Genomic DNA, 22,424 nt, shown 5'->3' with positions numbered 1-22,424 from the left:
AGTACTTTGAATGTACTCGCAAACATTATGAACACGGATATAATATAAATGATAATCGTGCGCTGAAATATTCTATGATCACATCGTCAGTCATAAAATAAAATCTCTGATGCATGCATGCAGGTTATTTATATGCAACACAAATAAGCAATAATGGAGTGGAAATAAAATGCCGCAGTCGGGCGTCTGTGCGACACCACATAAAGGGCTTATAAAGTAAATAAATAACAAGCAATGCCACAGTCGGGCGTCTCAGCGACACCACATAAAGGGCTTATAAAGTAAATAAATAACAAGCAATGCCACAGTCGGGCGTCTCAGCGACACCACATAAAGGGCTTAGAAAGTAAATAAATAACAAGCAATGCCACAGTCGGGCGTCTCAGCGACACCACATAAAGGGCTTAAATAATCGCAATGAATATCCAGGAGGTATAACCGTCCCAGGGATACTCAATAATTCAAATAATATAATGGGTTAGTCCATAATAAACATAACATAATTATCACAAGTCATCAGTCATGATCCACGTTCTGGTTTAGTAGTTTCTCCTCCGAAGACCGACACTTGACCCGACCCAGGCTGTAGTCCTTAACCATGGACGCGGCTATTCGAATAGGTTTAATCTCTGCAAAGGGTGTACTCTTTACCCACGAGTAACAGATTCCTTTAGTCCATCGGGACTAATTTCGTCTACGGTCTTTTAATTGAAAACACACCTGACTTGCACACACCAGCTTGACTCACCGGTGTCTGGAATCACCCACGACACCTGTCAAGCAAAACTCTAAGTGGGGAGGCTCCAACCTCGCGTAGCATGGGATCAAATTTATACCGCGCGCTCTAAGGGGTGCCCCCCTCTCGGTCCCAACCGGAAACACCCATGCCCCCGGACCAGGTGGCCTGCCTACCGGCTACAACCGGTATCTTCCACCATGGCCTCTCTCTACGGTGTGTGCTTGAAAGGGGTTGACGACTTACTGAACCGTACCCTACCTGTTGTAGGGACAAGTGGTAGTACGAAACAAGTATGGGGGTTACTGGAACAAGACTCGATCTACGGTCGACTCAGGAGGTTTATGAATTCCCTACATGATATGTATCAAAAATATATTTCAACCAACAAAATCAACACTCATTATACCTCACTATGCCATACCGGACATAACCGTCCCGACGGAGACCGGCGACAAACTCATGCCTACCCAAGGCAGAGGTTTTCCCGGATTCCTTCCGGCATGCATGCAAGGCACATGAGGATGATTACCATCACAATTATACTCATTTCTAACAGCAAGGAAATCACTAATATGCATTCATGCAAATGATCATATCACCACATAAAATAACGGGTTTTTTCGAAGTAAGGTGGTCTTACAATCGTGTCAACCAACACATCAAAAATATTATGCCAGGGTTCAGGATGCTTGCCTTCAAGTTGTGGGGAGGCAGGGTGCACTCCAAAACCTTTGAAGGCTTTCTGCTCTCTCCAAAATCCTATTTAAAATATTTTTGAATCAATATATAGTTTCAAAAACAGTACCAAAAAGTTGTCTGAATTTTTTTGAAATAAATCTTATAATAAACTAGACAAAATTTGAGAAAGGTAGGAAAAAGAATCAACTCATTTGGAGTTATAATTAAAAAGTTATAGGCGGTCAAAGTTTTCGTCAAAAATCTGTTTTTGAAATAAAAATAGAAAAGAAAACATTTCAGACAGGAATATGTTTTCGGAGCGGAGGAAACGTACTTTGTGGTTTTACGTCTACACTTAAGTCACGTGGTGGCGGGGCTGGGTCACTGACAGTGGGTCCAAGGGCCCACTGGTCAGGTTTGACCGGTCTTCCCCGCCTCCTTCCTCCTCTGGCCGAACAGAGGCGGGGGCTCCGGTGACCAACGCCGACAAGCGGCGGCTCCTCGCGGCCTCTGGAGGGCGGGGATGGATCCGCCAGACTGGGGCCATCATCCTGGTGGTCGTTGGGTCGGCGGGGACGGAGTGAGCTGCCGGCGGCTAGCTTCGCGGCGAAGGAGGCTTCGGGAGCAAAGTGGGTTTGGGGCTACGGTGGTTCCCGACCAAAATTGAGCGTGGGGGTGCACCCACGAGAGGGAGGGAGAGCTCCTGGTGGAGAGAGTGGAGAGGGGGAGGTCCTGGTGGCGCCGGAATGGCCGGGGCAGTGGTGGCGGCAGGAGTTGTCGGAGAGGAAGAAGACGACTCCCCTGGTCTTCCTACTGCTATGGGTGGATCGGTGAGGGAGTGAGAGAGGCTGCGTGAGGCCTGGACGAGCTCGGGTGCTTCTTATATAGCGTGGCCATGGCGGTTCCGCGGCCGAGGATAAGGTCGCCGGCGAACCGACGTTCTGTAGCTTGCAGGGTGACGTGGAGGCCACGAGAGCTAGCCGACGAGCGAGGGGATAAGCTTGCGCGGCTGCCAGGGGCAGGTGGCGAGCCGGGGTGGCTCGAGCGGCGTCGACACGGCCGGGGCCTGCATGCGGCCGTCAGCTAGCCGCCACGGCCATCCTGACGGTGGCGCTGTGGGGTGCCAGGGGTGGTCGGGGTGGCGTGGCGGTGCAGGAGGATACGTGGCATGCTAGCTGCTGTTGGCCAAGGGCCGGAACGGGTGTGGGGCGAGACGCGGCGGCTCGGGCGCACGTGCGTGCCAAAAGCACGCTCTGGGCGCGCCTAGAGCACGCCCGGGACGTGTTCGACGAAATGCCAGTGCATGCTAGAGGTCGCGGGTGAGGCTGGCAAGAAACAGGACTAGGTTAGGGTTAGTCATAAGGTAAATGGACATGGTGGTTAGGTCAGGTGGCCAAGTTCACAATGCAAACAAAACACTCATGCCAATTCTGTCCATGCAGTCCAGGTGTTTGACAAAATGCCACAGGCACCTAGGCTTTTCTTGGAGTGGCCAATTCTTCCAGATTAATGTCTCCTTGGATTCATGAGAGGGTGGTGAAGTTAATTTGTTAAAAGGAGAAACTTGTTAGTGCAAGTTTTGCAAAACTTCGGTTTTGGACAGAAAGAAAAGGGCATGGTTGCAAGCACTTAGGATCATCCAATGGGTCCACTCTCCTGGACTTAAGGGTTTGGCAAGGTACACTACAAGCAGGAGAAAGAATCGAGGGCCAAAGAGCAAGCAAGAATATGGTTGCTGTACAAACCATTATGTTGGACCAGAATGAAGATGAGGTTGATACACTCAAATTTTGCAAAGAACATCACCGGGGTTTTGCTTAAAGTTTAATCATATGCTGCTACTAACATCCCATAATTTTGGCGGAGGCTAGAAAGAAGTATTTAAATGAGTTGCAGTGCAAAATTGCCCACTGGACCAGAGAAGAAAATTGGGTGTAGAGCTCAAAATATCCAATGAGTGAAATATCTTTTTGCATAAAAGTGATTTAGAAACATCACATGACATCTCCAAATTTTGGTTGGAATTTTAAGTGAATTTATCAAATGGTTGTAGTTCAAATATGGCCATATAACCTTGAAAACCCATTTTCAAGAAAATAAAGATCAAGCAAATTAATTATGTAACTAGTTCTACTAATAAAAGAAAAGTTTTTCTTGAGAGGTTAAACAAGTCCAATAACATATTTGAAAAGTTTTCACTTTGGGGAAAACTCCATAATAACAAGGGAGAAAAAGTTTCAAAAATCAAAAGGGAGCCCAGAAAATAAAAGTTTTTAATTTCCTGGCAAAATTTTAATTAATAAAACAAGGTCAAAATTTTGGGGTGTCACAACACACGCGGTTGATGCATTTTAATTAAGTCAAGTGTCAAGTTCTCTACAACCGGATATTAACAAATTCCCATCTGCCACATAACCGCGGGCACGACTCTCGAAAGTTTATACCCTGCAGGGGTGTCCCAACTTAGCCCATCACAAGCTCTCACGGTCAACGAAGGATATTCCTTCTCCCAGGAAGACCCGATCAGTCTCGGAATCCCGGTTTACAAGACATTTCAACAATGGTAAAATAAGACCAGCAAAGCCACCCGATGTGCCGACGAATCTTGATAGGAGCTGCACATATCTTGTTCTCAGGGCACACCGGATTGTCCAAACTTCCGGTAGGCTAGCCCAGAGTTGTCCCTGGTGGCCACCGGCGGCTGATAGGTTGGAACAACACTCACGACGAGCACTGGCCCGGGGGGGTAAATAAGATGACCCTCGGGCTCCGGAAACCCAAGGGAAAAAGGCTTAGGTACGCAAATGGTAAAACCAAGGTTGGGCTTTGCTGGAGGAGTTTTATTCAAAGCGAACTGTCAAGGGGGTCCAATAAATCACCCAACTGCGTAAGAAACGCAAAATCAAGGAACATAACACCGGTATGACGGAAACTAGGGCGGCAAGAGTGGAACAAAACACCAGGCATAAGGCCGAGCCTTCCACCCATTACCATGTATATAGATTCATTAATTAAATAAGAGATATTGTGATATCCCAACATAATCCTGTCCATCATGGAGCAATCTTCAACTTCACCTGCAACTAACAACACTATAAGAGGGGCTGAGCAAAGTGGTAACATAGCCAAGCAACGGTTTGCTAGGATGGGTGAAAAGGTTAGAGGCTGACATGGCAGTTTGGGAGGCTTGAGGAACAAGTGATAGGTAGCGCAGCATAGCGATAGAACGAAGAACTAGCATAGCAATGATAGTAGTGAGATCCAGGGTAATGGTCATCTTGACTGAAATCCCGCTAGGAACAAGAATGAGTCCATGAAGAAGATGAAGCCACCAAGACAAACCAAGCGTAGACGAACGAATCCTCACGATCGCAACGAAACAGGAACTAACGAGAAGGAGCACAACCGGAAAGAAGCAAACAACAAGGTAAACACACAACACATAGACAAGACATGATGCACAACCAAGCATGATGCATGACAAAGGCTAGAGGATGCTACTCATGGCAAGAGATGATGCATACAAGAGCAACATATCAAAGCAAGTTTAAATGAGGCCGAAAACAACATATAACAATTCCGATAAGTCCTCATATGCAAATTTCTAAATTGGTCCAGATCTGAATAAACCTTATGTTCAAGTTGTTAAACAGCAATTTAAGATGCACCAAGATGATCTACACGAAATTCTAGTCAAGTTTCATATAAAGTTCATTTAGTTCGGAGCTACAGCCTAGAAGATATGAGCAAAACAAGTTAAACATGGCATTGATGCAAAAATGCATTCAAACATCAGGCACGCACTCCAAAACATGGATGCAACATGATAAGACGAAACTACATGCAAATCTAAGAAAGTTTCATATAGAGCACACTCAAAACGGAGCAACGGTTCAACACATACACTATACAAGTTTAAAGGACAAACTATCCAAAACAGCAACTAGGCAACTTGCAAGCACCAAAACAACATGCTACAGCACCCCAACATAAAAAAAGGCATGGACATGATTTACAGGTAAAGCACAGCAAAATGTGAACACTGAGCTATCTCCAGAAAACAATATAACATGCTCAAAAGGACATGGCAAGATTGCAAATAATAACAGTTTCATAGACTTAGCAGAAATCACTGAGCATGGCAGAAATAACATCAGGTTGCAATGTTTAGAGCTATCAAACAACATGCTACAGGAACTTATCATGGCAAACAAAGGCAAGGAATGCTAATACTAAAGGCAAATAAGAAAACTCCCTTATATTGAACTAATTCCAAAGATCAACAGAAAAGATGGTAGCATCCATACAAACATGGCAAGTAATATGACAGATTCAGACATGGCAGGAACAACAATAAGTAGGCATGTTGGTGAGCTTGTACAACTCACCACAGAGCAATACATGGCATGAAAAGGTAACCAAAAGTAAGAAGACATGTTTATGAAGCTAAGCATGGCAAGAGCAAGTCCATAGGGTACATGGATCACTAGTTATTGAGATGGCAAAACTGAACTTAATGTTAACAGACTGACAACAACATTATTTAACAACTTTAGAGCAAGCTTACAACAAGCTACAGCAGGCTATAAATGCAACCAAGTGCACGGATGGATATACAATGACATGTGTAACAAAACATCCTTAGTGAACATCTCCAGATTATGCATAGAATAACTAGTAGCAGAATGTTTACATAGCATCATGACATAACAGATTCAGCCTAGCAAAACAGTAACAACAAGTACCCTACTTCACAAGCTTGATGCACTCACTACAAGACTCAAAAAATACATGTATTGCACCACTGTAAATATGGCATGATGTAGCTCAAAACTCATGTAGACATCAAGCTCATAGGATGCACGCACAAAATGCAATGAAAAAGACAAATCACCAAGTTCTGATAACAGACAGCAGTTAGCATCATATAGCACTCCTGCAACGATGATTCGGGCAACAAGATGGACTCAAACAAACATAGCACAATGGAACAAAATGAAGAGCATCTCACAATGAACATTTTGATATATTATGCACGCAAAACGGAGCTACATTCATGGATATATGACATGATGAACAAGTGCACATGAAGTGAAAATTCCAGGACATGCGAAATGTACCCTGCCGGTTCTAGGGTTAGCTCGGCACGGATTTCAAGGAAGGGCCGGAGTAGTTGCCGGAGACGATGGGGATGACGGCCGGAGTCGAGGGAGAGGTCGGGGAGGCCGGGGAAGGACGGATCCGGTCATCTCCCGACTAGATCCGGCCGGAGGGACCCGTGGCGGTGGCGTGGCTGGCAGGATTCGGGCAGCGGGGTCTCGCCGGAGATCCATGGCGGCGGCGCTGCTGTCTCGGGCAAAGATAGAAGGGAGGTCAGGGAGCAGGGAGAGAGCGGAGAAAGGAGGAGACGGGGTCGGGGGAGAGGTCGACCTGGCAGACCACGGAGGCAGCGAGGTAGCCGGAGCGCGAGGCGGCGAGGCTCACCGGCGGGAGGCGCTGCCGAGGCCGAGCAGGGTCGCCGGCGCCTAGCGGAAAGGAGAAGAGGGGCGCGCGAGGCGCTCGGGCCCGTTGCGGCCCGGGGTGGGCCTCCCGCGAGCCTGGCGGGCCGCGGCGGCGCTGGGCGACGTGGAGGCGATAGGTCGGGGAAGGCGGCGCAGGTGGTTTTTGGTGGCGGCACTGGCCTCTGGGCCGATGACAAGTGGCGGGGAGAGGTGGCCAGTGCTGAAAATGAGGATGGAGGCGGCGGCTGACTGCGGAAAGTGTGGAGGGGTTAGGTAGGAGGCCAAAAATGGCAGGGGAGGCGTCTATATATAGAAAGGGGGCTAGGGTTAGGGGGTTTTGCTCTGTTTCGGAGCCGTTCGATCGCCATCGGACGCTCCGGAGCGGAGGGGGTGGGTAGTTGGGCCTATTGGGCTGTGTAGAAGAGTTGGGCTGAGAGGAGAGAAGAGAATAGTAGTCTGGCAAGGTTTCCGGAGACCAAAAACATCTGACGAAGGTACCGACAACGGTAGCGCTACAAGTTTAACGGTAAGGCCATCAAATGAGCTCCGAATGCGATGAAACTTGACAGGCGGTCTACCTACACTATAATAAGACCGCACGCCAACTTTCATCCCATTTCGAGAACATTTTTCTCCCGCTCACGAAACAAGGTCTGAGAGGGGCGACGGGCGCGCGCGAGTGTGGTCCTGACTCCGAACGGACAACGGAGAGAACCGGGAGGACCCGAACGGATGCAAGTTTTGAAAAACATGCAGATGAAATGCAGATGATGACATGGCAAAATGCAACACGCAAGCAAATGACATTGCAATGGCGGTGAATAACTGGAAGACACCTGGCGCATCGGTTTCGAGGCGTTACAACTCTCCTCCACTAACAAGAGATCTCGTCCCGAGATCTTAGGAATGAGACGGAAGAGAAAGAGGAAGTGGTGAAGTAAGAATGCAAGAGAAAAGATGAACAAAGACGAGAGCACTCGGTTAGAAAGAGAAACGGCGAATATGACGAGAATGAAAAGCTCAAGAAAAGATAGACTCTGAAACTACTCCAGTTAGAACAAGGTAGAAAAGGAAAAAGAGCGAAAGAATTCCGGCAGCACTCCGGCTGAAGATGGAAGGAGTAGAACATGAACTTCACAAGATGGGATGAAACTTGATGAGATGAACAACGCAATGCCTCCGGAAGAATTGAAAGAATGGAATGAAAAGAACTTAGAAGTAAGGATTGAATGGAGTTGTTGAGAAAATCAACAACGAAAGAATAAGCTTGTTGTGGACTTGCCAAAAACATCTCAAAACTTGAGGTGAAATTATACCACAACCAAATGTCTGAAAAGCTGAGAAGAATGAAGAAATGCAAAATTCCACTTCAGAAGAAAAGAAAGAATTATTTGCACTTCGAGACGCGAGAAGAAAAGATACTTGAACTCCTCCAACAAAATCTTGATGAGCTCTTGAAGAATGAATTAAATCATGAAGAACCACCATGAATAACTCCGGTTACAAAAGTATGATGAGATAGAATGAAGGATGAAAGAATAAAGATTCAAGCCTTGCGGTGATTTAGATGGAGGTTCCGACGAAATGGCCGAGGAAATTTGAACACTGAAAAGAAAAGATGAAAACACTTGGAACTAGAATTTATTCATCAAGAACAAACTCCGAAGGAAGGGATTACTTACATGGAAGAAATAAGAATAAGATTTATTGTATGCTTATCCTCCATCAAATTTAATTGATGACAAACAAATTTTGCATACTACTTATTCTTGTTGAAAAAGGATTACGGGGGATATAGCACAAAACTTGAGAAAGTCTTCATGAACCACTGGAGGATTGGAAAGAACGAATGAATTAATATGATAATCAACAAAAAAGAATCTTGAACAAACCACCGTAAGAATTCGAAAATGACTGATGAAAGAGAATGAATCACCGGGAAGAATTAGAGGAACAAATATGCTTGAGGAGATTTAGATACAAGGGAACGGGAAGAACTCGAGCTGATTAAAGAACATTTGAACGAAGCGCCGGGATAAATATAGAATGATAACTGGAATGATGGCCGCCGGTGAAAAGAAATGGAAAAAAACAACTCCTAACATACTCCGGATGGTTGAGAAAAAGGAATTTCCGACAAACGGAATAATTCGAGAGGATAACAAGAAGCTAGAACCACGAATCTTCGAGAGAACGGGCAAGATTTAGAGGAAAATCTCTTCTTCGGTCTTCAACTGTAGAGAATGATGACGAGAAGCACCACCAAAATTGTTGAGACACTCCGGACGAATGAAAAGAGGAAAGATTGAACCAGCAATGAAAAGAATTTGAAAGCGATCTTGGAGAAAGCATGTGACTGATGGAACCTATTCTTACGTCACCTTGAAAAGAATTTGAGAATAACTCCAGGAGAATTAGAAGAGTCAGATGAGATCCTAGGAAAAGACCTGTGGGTTAGGGCCCACTGAAGAGATAACACCGTTGGAAAGGATTGTTGAAGAGATAGATGATGCACTGGAACAATTGAAATATTTGAATGAGGTGACAACCTCGAATTAATTGGAACACTGACGAATCTCCTGAGATGTCTTGAGCACACCAGAAGGATAAACTGGTGACAGGCGAACGAGTAGGGAAAACACTTTAACCGAGGTAAAGAATACGATCAACACCGAAAAACTTGAATTGAATCCACCGGAGAAGAAAAAGAGATGAAGAATGTCAAATGAGACGAGAATTCACCGGTCGAAACAATTGACGAAAGACTGAAGAGGCTCCACACGAATGAAATTGATGGTCGAAAGAGACTCAGACTCCTGGAAGAAGAGGGTGGGAGGGCGGGAAAACAAAGGCAACTTCGAAGGGGAAAATCGACAAATAACTTGAAGAGAAAACACCGATTGAAAGAAAGCAAAGGTTTCGCACGAGTAGGATGGATACTCGATTACGGACTCCAGCTCCAAGAAGAAAAGGGGTGGGCGGGTGGGAAAAGAAAACAACTGAGGATTGATCTTGCAAAAACAAGGAGGTCGAATCGACTTGACGAGAAAATGCACCGGATGAAAAGAGCTGACAACCAACGATCGGAAAGCCAACTGCGTGATCCTAAAGAAAGTTTGAAAGGGAAGAGGAGTAATTCAAAACACCTACGTCAAGATTCATCACCAGAACGACGAAGGGGCTGAGGAGTAAAAAGAATTCCTTCTATCCGATATAACTAGACTCCGAAAACTGTTTTCTTCTAGACTCAACAACGGCCAAACTACACGATCAATCAAGGGGGCTCCTATGGTCGGTCGAGGCTCTGATACCAACTTGTCACGCCCAAGATGCGACCCTATCCTAAAGGAACTCGAAGGTCCCACCAAGGATGGAAGCGCATCTTGGAGTCGCTTTTGCAAGGTGGATATCATTACATCAAACCATTAATTAGATAATAGTTGGGGATACATACAAGAGGCATAGAATGCCACACGAATACAACATCATCATACGCAAGAGCATCATCCGACTACGGATGAAACACAAATAGAAACTCAAACGACGTCCACCCTGCTAGCCCAGGCTGCCGACCTGGAACCTATCCCCTGATCGAAGAAGAAGCAGAAGAAGAACTCCAAAACAAGCAAGCATCGCTATCGCGTCATGATCATCGCATAACCTGCACCTGCAACTGTTGTTGTAGTAATCTGTGAGCCACGAGGACACAGCAATCCCATTACCATGGGTATCAAGACTAGGAAAGCTTAATGGGTAAGGAAGGGGTAAAGTGGTGAGGTTGCAGCAACGACTAAGCATGATATGGTGGCTAACATACGCAAATAAGAGCGAGAAGAGAAGCAACGGAACAGTCGTGAAGCTAGCAATGACCAAGAAGTGATCCTGAACTCCTACTTACGTCAAACATAACCCAAACCCGTGTTCACTTTACGGACTCCGCCGAAAAGAGACCATCACGGCTACACACGCGGTTGATGCATTTTAATTAAGTCAAGTGTCAAGTTCTCTACAACCGGATATTAAAAAATTCCCATCTGCCACATAACCGTGGGCACGGCTCTCGAAAGTTTATACCCTGCAGGGGTGTCCCAACTTAGCCCATCACAAGCTCTCACGGTCAACGAAGGATATTCCTTCTCCCAGGAAGACCCGATCAGTCTCGGAATCCCAGTTTACAAGACATTTCGACAATGGTAAAACAAGACCAGCAAAGCCGCCTGATGTGCCGACAAATCCTGATAGGAGCTGCACATATCTCGTTCTCAGGGCACACCGGATTGTCCAAACTTTCGGTAGGCCAGCCCAGAGTTGCCCCTGGTGGCCACCGGCGGCTGACAGGTTGGACCAACACTCACGACGAGCACTGGCCCGGGGGGTCAATAAGATGACGCTCGGGCTCCGGAAACCCAAGGGAAAAAGGCTTAGGTAGGCAAATGGTAAAACCAAGGTTGGGCCTTGCTGGAGGAGTTTTATTCAAAGCGAACTGTCAAGGGGGTCTCATAAATCACCCAACAGCGTAAGGAACGCAAAATCAAGGAACATAACACCGATATGACGGAAACTAGGGCGGCAAGAGTGGAACAAAACACCAGGCATAAGGCCGAGCCTTCCACCCTTTACCAAGTATATAGATGCATTAATTAAATAAGAGATATTGTGATATCCCAACATAATCCTATCCATCATGGAGCAATCTTCAACTTCACCTGCAACTAACAACACTATAAGAGGGGCTGAGCAAAGTGGTAACATAGCCAAGCAATGGTTTGCTAGGGTGTGTGAAAAGGTTAGAGGCTGACATGGCAGTTTGGGAGGCTTGAGGAACAAGTGATAGGTAGCGCAACATAGCGATAGAATGAAGGAACTAGCATAGCAATGATAGTAGTGATATCTAGGGTAACGGTCATCTTGGCTGAAATCCTGCTAGGAAGAAGAATGAGTCTATGAAGAAGATGAAGCCACGAAGATGAACCAAGCGTAGACGAACGAATCCTCACGATCGCAATGAAACAGGAACTAACGAGAAGGAGCACAACCGGAAAGAAGCAAACAACAAGGTAAACACACAACACATAGACAAGACATGATGCACAACCAAGCATGATGCATGACAAAGGCTAGAGGATGCTACTCATGACAAGAGATGATGCATACAAGAGCAACATATCAAAGCAAGTTTAAATGAGGCCGGAAACAACATATAACAATTCCGGTAAGTCCTCATATGCAAATTTCGAAATTGGTCCAGAACTGAATAATCCTTATGTTCAAGCTGTTAAACAGCAATTTAAGATGCACCAAGATGATCTCCACGAAATTCTAGTCAAGTTTTATATAAAGTTCATTTAGTTCGGAGCTACGACCTAGAAGATATGAGCAAAACAAGTTAAACATGGCATTGATGCAAAAATGCATTCAAACATCAAGCACACACTCCAAAACATGGATGCAACATGATAAGATGAAACTACATGCAAATCTAAGCAAGTTTCAAATAGAGCACACTCAAAACGGAGCAACGATTCAACACATACACTATACAAGTTTAAAGGACAAACTGTCCAAAACAGCAACTAGGCAACTTGAAAGCACCAAAACAACATGCTAAAGCACCCCCAAGATAAAAACAAAAGGCATGGACATGATGCACAGGTAAAGCACAACAAAACATGAACTCTGAGCTATCTCCAGAAAACACTATAACATGCTCAAAAGGACATGGCAAGATTGCAATTAATAACAGTTTCACAGACTTAGCAGAAATCACTAAGCATGGCAGAAATAACATCAGGTTGCAATGTTTAGAGCTATAAAACAACATGCTAAAGGAACTTATCATGGCAAACAAAGGCACGGCATGCTAATACTAAAGGCAAATAACAAAACTCCCTTATTGAACTAATTCCAAAGATCAACATAAAAGATGGTAGCATCCATGCAAACATGGCAAGTAATATGACAGATTCAGACATGGCAGGAACAACGATAAGTAGGCATGTTGGTGAGCTTGTAAAACTCACCACAGAGCAACATATGGCATGACAAGGAAACAAATAGAAAGAAGACATGTTTATGAAGCCAAGCATGGCAAGAGCATGTCCATAGGGTACATGGATCACCAGTTATTGACATGGCAAAACTGAACTTAATGTTAACAGACTGACATCAACATTATTTAACAAATTTTGAGAAAGATTACAACAAGCTACAGCAGGCTATAAATGCAACCAAGGGCATGGATGGATATAGAATGACATGTATAACAAAACATCCTTAGTGAACATCTCCAGATTATGCATAGAATGACTAGTAGGAGCAGGTTTACGTAGCATCATGACATAACAGATTCAGCCTAGCAAAACAGTAACAACAAGTACCCTACTTCACAAGCTTGATGCACTCAATACAAGACTCCCAAAAATACATGGATTGCACAATAGTAAAGATGGCATAATGTATCTCAAAACTCATGTAGACATCAAGCTCATAGGATGCACGCACGAAATGCAATGACAAAGACAAATCACCAAGTTCTGATAACAGACAGCAGTTAACATCATATAGCACTCTTGCAACGATGATTCGGGCAACAAGATGGACTCAAACAAACATGGAACAATGGAACACAATTAAGAGCATCTCACAATGAACATTTTGATATATTAGGCACGCAAAATGGAGCTACATGCATGGAGATATGACATGATGAACAAGTGCACATGAAGTGAAAATTCCAGGACAAGCAAAATATACCCTGCCGGTTCTAGGGTTAGCTCAGCACGGATTTCGAGGCGGGGCCGGAGTAGTCGCCAGAGACGATGGGGACGACGGCCGGAGTCGAGGGAGAGGTCGGGGAGGCCGGGGAAGGACGGATCCGGTCATCTCCCGACCAGATCCGGCCGGAGGGACCCGTGGCGGTGGCGTGGCCGACGGGATCCGGGCAGCGGGGGCTCACCGGAGATCCATGGCGGCGGCGGCGCTGCTGTCTCGGGCAGAGAGAGGAGGGAGGTCAGGGAGCAGGGAGAGAGCGGAAAAGGAGGAGACGGGGTCGGGGGAGAGGTCGACCTGGCGGTCCCCGGAGGCAGCGAGGTCGCCGTAGGGCGACGCGGCGAGGCTCGCCGGCGGGAGGCGTTGCCGAGGCCGAGCAGGGTCGGGCGGCGCCTGGCGGAAAGGAGCAGAGGGCACGCGAGGAGCTCGGGCCCGTTGCGGCCCGGGGCGGGCCTCCCGCGGGCCTGGAGGGCCGCGGTGGCGCTCGGGCGACGTGGAGGCGTGCGATAGGTCGGGAAGGCGGCACAGGTGGTTTTTGGTGGCGGCGCTGGCCTATGGGCCAGCGACAAGTGGCGGGAAGAGATTGCCAGCGCTGAAAACGAGGATGGAGGCGGCGGCTGACTGCATAAATTGAGGAGGGGTTAGGTAGGAGGCCTGGCAGGGGAGGCGTCTATATATAGAAAGGGGCTAGGGTTAGGGGGTTTTGCTCCGTTTCAGAGCCGTTCGATCGCCATCGGACGCTCTGGAGCGGAGGGGGTGGGTAGTTGGGCCTAGTGGGCTGTGTAGAAGAGTTGGGGCGAGAGGAGAGAAGAGAATAGCAGCCTGGCAAGGTTTCCGGAGACCGAAAACGTCCGACGAAGGTACCGGCAACGGTACCGCTACAAGTTTAATGGTAGGGCCATCAAACGAGCTCCGAATGCGATGAAACTTGACACGCGGTCTACCTACACTATAATAAGACCGCACGCCAACTTTCATCCCATTCCGAGATCATTTTTCTCCCGCTCACGAAACAAGGTCTGAGAGGGGCGACGGGCGCGCGTGAGTGTGGTCTGGACTCCGAACGGACAACAGAGAGAACCGGGAGAACCGGAACGGATGCAAGTTTTGAAAAACATGCAGATGAAATGGAGATGATGACATGGCAAAATGCAACACGCAAGCAAATGACATGGCAACGTCGGGAATAACTGGAAGATACCTCGCGCATCGGTTTTGGGGCGTTACACATACGTCGGGGTGATGCCATCCGTGGCTCTGCTACGTCACTTCTTCTTCCTTCGGGTCACGGGTGGCCACACCTCGGGGTGTGCCAATTTCATCGCGACCGGCAAGGCCAATGCAATCTCCAAGGCCGGGAAGAAGGCCGACAACGTTAGGAGCAAGTGGGTCATGATGGATGCCAAGTGCGTCCACCCACGGTTGGTACTGCCGACAGAGATGCCCCAGTCCGACGCGAGTTGGTCCCACGTGAAGCTTTCTAATGCCCGAGCGACGCTGGTGCTGTAGAGGATGAACGCCGACTTGAAGCCTGGCAACGCGAAGGCGACGAAGCTGACGGGGGTTGTTGTGGAATTGTCACGGCAGATGTCCTAGTGTGAGGACTTAGTCGTGAGGCCAACGCATCTATGCGGTAGCTTGAAGGGGTTGAGCGGAATTGAGAGACGCAAGATAAGACAAGGATTTAGACAGCTTCGGGCCCCGGGAAACATCATCCGGTAATAGCCCTACATGCTGTCTGTGGCTAGATCTCATTATGATCATGAGGGAGTCGCTGGTAAGCCGGCTCTTTGTGTCTAGCCCTAGAGATTGTCTCTTGTCCCTCTTTGGGGAGCCCTGCCCCTCCTTATATAAGTTGAAGGGGCGGCTTACATGTAGAGCCCTATTAGGATTAGAACTGACTTATTCTCTATTACAAGTCGGATACAAGTACGGGTCTTGCTTCCTCGTAAAGGAAATATTCCTCATGCCTTCTGTCTTAAGCCAGCCCACCATAATATGAGCCGGCCTACTGGGCCTTGGGCCTAGTCTTCTATGTGACCCGCTGTCAGGGTCATCCATGAGTCGTCTGACCAGTGAGTCGCCAGTCCTCCGGCGGGTCATCGGTGAAGCGCCAGGTCCGGCCGGGTCATACTTTCGGCTGGGTCATACCGCGGGGTATAACCCCGACATTAGCCCCCAGTTTAATTTGGATTTATCCATGTTAAACTGATCCTGTAAAACAAACACAAGAACAACTTTGACAGATTGTGTTCCGGGTGAAAAATTCTTGTACACCGGCACCTGATCATCCTTAATTCCTTGTGCTCCGGGTTAAATATTCTCCTGAGACAGGACCTGATTATCCTTAAGTCCAATTGTCATTTCCTTCATCTAGAAAATCCGGGTCAAATAAGCTAGCTTCATGCTCAATTTGCTGATGTTGGTTTCTCACAGAAAAATATTGTGAAGAATAATCTACTTGAGTTGGCTTCCAAGGTGCCGGGTTAAATAATTTTGGTCTTCAAATACTCATCTGATATTCAGCCGGCTTGAAGATGTAAAACTTGCCGGTTTATCATTACCAAAAACTGTCGGATTATAAAACAGACGATGCCGGGTCATAATTGTTGTTGACACCGGTTTATGTAATTGATCCTCCTGATTTGCTCAAAACTGATAATTTGAAGATTTTTCTCCCATATACCATATTACCTGTAGCCCCCAAGTCTTGAGCAGAACAAAGTGATGGTTTAAGACTTGCTCCAATAAATGTTGCAACCTTGAAGAAATCCGGTTTATTCATCTCAATCATATAAACTGAATATTCCACACATGTAGCCCCCAAGTGTCGGGTTGTCATGCTTGCAGCAACCTGGGACTTGTAATTGCTTTATGCTCATGAAAACTTCAACTAGTGTAGCCCCCAAGGGCTGGGTCATTATGCAATAATGAGCAGGGACTTTGTAGATATAACCATGTAAATTTGAACAGCAATGTGTAGCCCCCAAGGGCCGGCTTAGTAAGATAATAATGAGCTGGGACTTTGTATATAATTGATAATAACATCATATAATATAGTCTCCACCATGGGGCTTGAACCCACGTCCACAAGGTTAAGAGCTTTGTACTCCACCAACTAAATAGTGGACCGTTCAATATAATGTAGTAATGCTTCTGTACCTTGAATTTTTTACAGGAGGAATTGGTAGCCCCCAAGGGCCAACTCATTTAGAATGTGATGAGTCGGGTCTTCAATAAGTTGAGCAAAAAATGACTTTGCATTAGCCCCCAAGTGCCATGGTGCATGATGGCAGTGACATAGGACTTGCATATTTGATATAATCCCAATCTGAATAATGTAGCCCCCAAGTGCCGGGTCGTAAGCCTGCAGCGATTCGGGACTATTCCTTCCATTGTAGAATAAATCATATCCATTGATAAAAATAATAGCCATTGCGCTTAAAGCGACTTTGAAAACCTCAATCATAACACTGGTTATTGATAATCACAATAGAAATCCAGCCATGTTGGCTATTCAAGATTTGAATAATATAATCCGGTATGAAAACCTCAATCATTCAATATCATCATGAAAATCCAGCCAGTTTTGGCTATGAAAGATTTGAATACCTCATCGGTTGACAAGTAAATCCGGAGTTTAAATACCTGGCGGCTCTTGGCCAATGACGACTTATTGCGCATTCATTGTAAGCCGGAATGTTTGTAACCCGGTGGCCTATAGCCCTTGAGAAAATCAATAATTGATAACCCTTTTGAGACACCAATTTCAATGATGAGCTTGGACTGAAGCATTTATATAAGTCATAATTATGCAAATCATGCATAGAGTTTAAACAACATATGCCCTGGCGACTTAACGTCAAGAGCCAGGGCGGGTAACCACCCAAATGTAGTCTTACCCTGCACACAAGTAGATCACAAGAACCCTTGGCGGTTTGCCGCAGGGCGGGTCATAATACCTCACATATAACCACTGTGATATTGAATCTGTACTGCCGGTTTACATGACATGTGCAGTAAGGGTGATAACCCAATCCTTGGAAGCCAATGCTTCCACATAGATGATGATTGTCATAAGCTGGCGACTTATAGTCAAAGGTCAAGTCGGGTTAAGCATAAAACACTTATATAAATTTGAGATATAATCCAAAAAAGGTCTCAAGTCAAACCCAAAATTGTTCGCAAAAAAGACTTAAAAAATTTAAGGCTTCTAATTCGTATACGATCAGAAAACCGTTCCAAAGGGGTTGAACTAAGATTCGAATACGATCATATAGCCCCCAGTGGCTTTGGCGTTGCCGATCAAGAGGGTACCGACAGCTATGTTCTCTTTAGTTCGAATACGACCTATGTTTGAATAGGAAGCCCCCAAATGACCTGGAGAGTTGTTTAACGACGCTGATTCGAATACGATCCATGTCGGACCCAAAAGAGGTTAAGCTATGATTCAGATACGATCAAGAAGCCCCCTAGTGAGTTTGGCAGTGTGCCGATCAAAAGGGTTTCAACAGCTATGTTCTCTTTGGTTCGAATACGACCTATGTTTGAACAGGAAGCCCCCAAGTGACCATAATAAGATAAGCCGTAAGGCAGGATACCTATGTTTGAACCGTGCATCAGGGCAGCAAGTTCCTTTTGGCAACCTTTAATTTTTCTTAGAACTCAAACTTGCCAGAGATTAATTCTTTTTGAACCGGAACTTTAAACCGGATTTGAAAGCTTCGAAAATTTGTGAGGGACAAATTTAGCTTGAGTCAGATTTTGCGCAAGATTTGAGAGCTTGAAAAAATTTGTGAGGGACAAATTTACCCTGGGCCGGCTTTTGAACCGGATTTGAGAGCTTCAGTGCTTTGTGGGAGAAAGATGTCTCTTGAACCGGATTTTAAACCAGAGTCCTTATTTTGAGCTGGAAATCTTCTGGCGGCTTTAAATTTTCATCGATCTAGCAGTAATCTCCGGGGCCCGGGTTATTTTTCCCTTCAATGACCCGGAGTTCTTGAATTCATTGAAACCGGCTAATTTTGCCGAGTCATACCATTGTAGCCCCAGAGTCTCAAGACGACTCGAATAGTTGGCTTGAGATTCTCCATATTTGACCATAGCAGAAGGTATACATCATTGGCGTTGATAGCGCGATGTGAATCCACAAAAGGTTGAGGTGACTGCGACGGGTTATAAATGATCCCGTATGAGCCGTGTCAGCAACTCGGCCAATGGTTCCTTCCAACTGGCTGTTTGAAGTTAACCAAACTGTAGTGGCAGCGACTTGTGCACCTGCCCATTGAACCATCCAGTGCAGACGACGGCTGATAATATATGATAATTTGCCTCTAATTTGTTGGAAGAAAACCAGGCTTCCCAAGTAGTGACTTGCTCATACTCAATAAACAGCTCACCCAGACAAGTGCGGCCCGGTGCGTCGATGTAGACCAGGCCGTGAGAGACGGACGGTAAAGACGACCGTAACATCAGAGGCGGCATAGACAGATGAACCGGCCGTGGCGTTGTAAGCCGGTGCGGACGGGCAAGTTGTCCTCCTTGTTGTAAGCCGGCGTGGTCGCAAGAGACGGCCACGACGTTGTAAGCTGGTGCGGGAGTCCGTTGAGTAACGACGACCACCTGTGCCAAAAGATGTTGGCGTGCCTCCATCTCCGCGGTATAATATTATTTTTTGTCATAAATAATTGCCCTGCATAGACCAAGGTAAAGATAAACTTGTTCTTTGATAAAACAACATGTGCTAATAAAACAAACTTGGATGGATATCACCTGATTTGTTTGGACGACGGATGATCCGTTTATCACGACAGAGGTGGCTTAGGCAGACCAGCGACTCAATATAGTTTCGGCAGCTCAGGCAGACCAGTGACTCAATATAGTTCCGGCGGCTCAGACAGACCGGCAACTTAACGGCAGCTCAAAGCGGCAAGGGCGGTTCAACGCAGCTCCGGCGAGTTGATGTAGATTAAGCTACACGGGCGGCGACTTGCGCACACCTGTTCCATCAGTAAGCGGGCGCAGACGCCGGTGCGTGATGGTGCTGACGTACACTTCATAGGCACAACATGGCACCACCTTTGCTGCACATAAAAATATACAGACCAAAGTAACTGTTCTTTGATGAAAATAATATGTTTAATAAAATAAACTTGGATGGATATCACCTAGCATTTTATCCGATGATTACGGATGCTGGCGTGGATAATGCTGGACGTGCTTGGATCAAAAAATAGCCAGACAGATGTACGTCTACTGTAGCACCAGCACCACATGGGTCTTCCTCTATTACCCCTTTCTAAATAACAATCGGCTTTGAATGTCTTGAGATCCGAGTCAATGTGTTTGACGCATAGCAAGGGTTCATTAGTAATTGGCGCATGTGGATAGCATCGCTACCACTACTTCTGAATAATGGTTTTCTCACAATGTATCATATTTGATCATCAAAGTCGCGTATCCGGGCATAGAAATTAAAAATAGACCCGGTATCCTGTATCCCTTGGCCTGTCCCGTGTTCACATGCTAATGCACAAGAGAAGTAGCCCACCGCGTGAGCGTCCGTCAAGAAAACTGCCACCACTTTTCCACGCCTGCGCCTTCGCGCGGGGCGAGCCCAGCGGCTCAGAGGCCACAGGCACAACGGCTCAAGAACTCGGCAGCGAGCGACCCGGCACGACATCAGAGGCAGTACAACGGCTCAAGAGCTGCAGCAGCACTGCGTTGAGACGGCAGAGGTAGGCAGGTCAGAGGCGTTTCAGAGCCGGCTTGTGACACTAGCAGAAGTAGCAGCAGCGGCGGCAGACCATGGCGAGGCGGCGGGTCAATGTGACTCACGGTTGAAGCAGAGTAAGGCGGTTCACGACAATGGCCACGGCAGCAACTATGGACTCGGCAGGGACCGGGTCTTCGCGCAGCCGTGGTGGCAATTTTAACAACTCGGAGTGGCGAAGGCAAAGCCCGAGCAGGGGCGGCGAAGGCAAATTCGAGCAGAATACGACTTGAAGGCAGAGACCGGGCTGGGTCGAAGCAGCAAAACCGGGTCGTGGAGGCCGCTCCAGATGCTGTCGTGTCGGCGGAGTGAGGGCGCTCCGGCGGGCCAAAGGGATGCCTCCGCAACGGCAACGGGTTGGAGAGGCATGGTGCAGTGCCATGGCGGTTTAAAGCGACCGCGAGGCATGGCTAGGGCCGTGGAAGGGTCAAGGAGAGGCGGTGTTGGTGAGGGCGGCTCGCAGGTGAGATTCGCGGAGACCGGCTCGCAGCAGAGGAGTGAGGTCGATGCAGCTCGACGTGCGGCGTGCTGGCGGGCCATGGCAGAGGCGAGGAGGACCTCGGAGGCGGGCATGGCAGTAGCCTGCTGCAAAGGCCGCGTGAGGCAGGGGCGAGCCACGGCAGCAGCTCGCGGCGTAGGTAATGGCAACGGCAACGGCTTGGCGACTTGAGGTGGGCGCGATGTCGGAGTGGCGATCGGAGCGTGAGGTTAGGAGGTGGCGGAGGCAGGCTGAGGCGGCCAGAGACCCGAGACCGCGGGCTGCCAGCGGCGGCGGAGGCAAGCCACCAGCTGGGTCAACGGAAGAGATCGAGTCCGAGTCCTTCTCCGGGTTGTAGTTACTCTGACCGAAGTCAATTGGATTGGGTAGTTAACGATTGTTGCACTGAGACCCTGCGGCGCTGGATCGAGTCCTTCTCAACGCTTTGCTTTCCTTTTCTTGACCTTTTCCTTTGCTGTTGATGGTTGAACGGTGACGGTCGACTCGGACCGTATCGGGTTTGGCGAGCAACCGACGGAAACTTGATACGCCGATGGTGTTTGATGACTTGTGACTTCTTTTCTTGGTGACTTGCGGCAATCATCAAATCGCTACCTTAATTTTTCTTGAATCTTCCAAACTATGAATCTGGATTGATGAACCCGAAACTGATGATGATCTTTTCCAACCGGCTCTTCTTCATCCGGAAAATTGTGAACTCTCGATCCCTAGAAGAGATCCCTCCAAGAACTCAACACCACCGTGCGCAGGCCCCACGGTGGGCGCCAACTGTCGTGGAATTGTCACGGCAGATGTCCTAGTGTGAGGACTTAGTCGTGAGGCCAACGCATCTATGCGGTAGCTTGAAGGGGTTGAGCGGAATCGAGAGACGCAAGACAAGACAAGGATTTAGACAGCTTCGGGCCCCGGGAAACATCATCCGGTAATAGCCCTACATGCTGTTTGTGGCTAGATCTCATTATGATCATGAGGGAGTCGCCTGTAAGCCGGCTCTTTGTGTCTAGCCCTAGAGATTGTTTCTTGTCCCTCTTTGGGGAGCCCTGCCCCTCCTTATATAAGTTGAAGGGGAGGCTTACATGTAGAGTCCTATTAGGATTAGAACTAACTTATTCTCTATTACAAGTCGAATACAAGTACGGGTCTTGCTTCCTCGTAAAGGAAATATTCCTCATGCCTTCTGTCTTAAGCCAGCCCACCATAATATGAGCCGGCCTACTGGGCCTTGGGCCTAGTCTTCTATGTGACCCGCTGTCGGGGTCATCCGTGAGTCGTCTGACCAGTGAGCCGCCAGACCCATGAGTCGCCAGTCCTCCGGCGGGTCATCGTTGAAGCGCCAAGTCCGGCCGGGTCATACTTCCGGCTGGGTCATACCGCGGGGTATATCCCTGACAGGGGCCATGATCCTGAGGGAGTTCCTGAGGCTGTGGGTGGCTCTGCTCCAGGCGCGCTCGTGTCCCCTGTGGACGC

The sequence above is a fragment of the Triticum dicoccoides genome, chromosome 2A, assembly GCF_002162155.2.
Source record: "Triticum dicoccoides isolate Atlit2015 ecotype Zavitan chromosome 2A, WEW_v2.0, whole genome shotgun sequence".
In the NCBI taxonomy this organism is placed as follows: Eukaryota; Viridiplantae; Streptophyta; class Magnoliopsida; order Poales; family Poaceae; genus Triticum; species Triticum dicoccoides.
The sequence above is the reverse complement of the archived record's forward strand: the minus strand, read 5'-3'. Positions refer to the sequence as shown.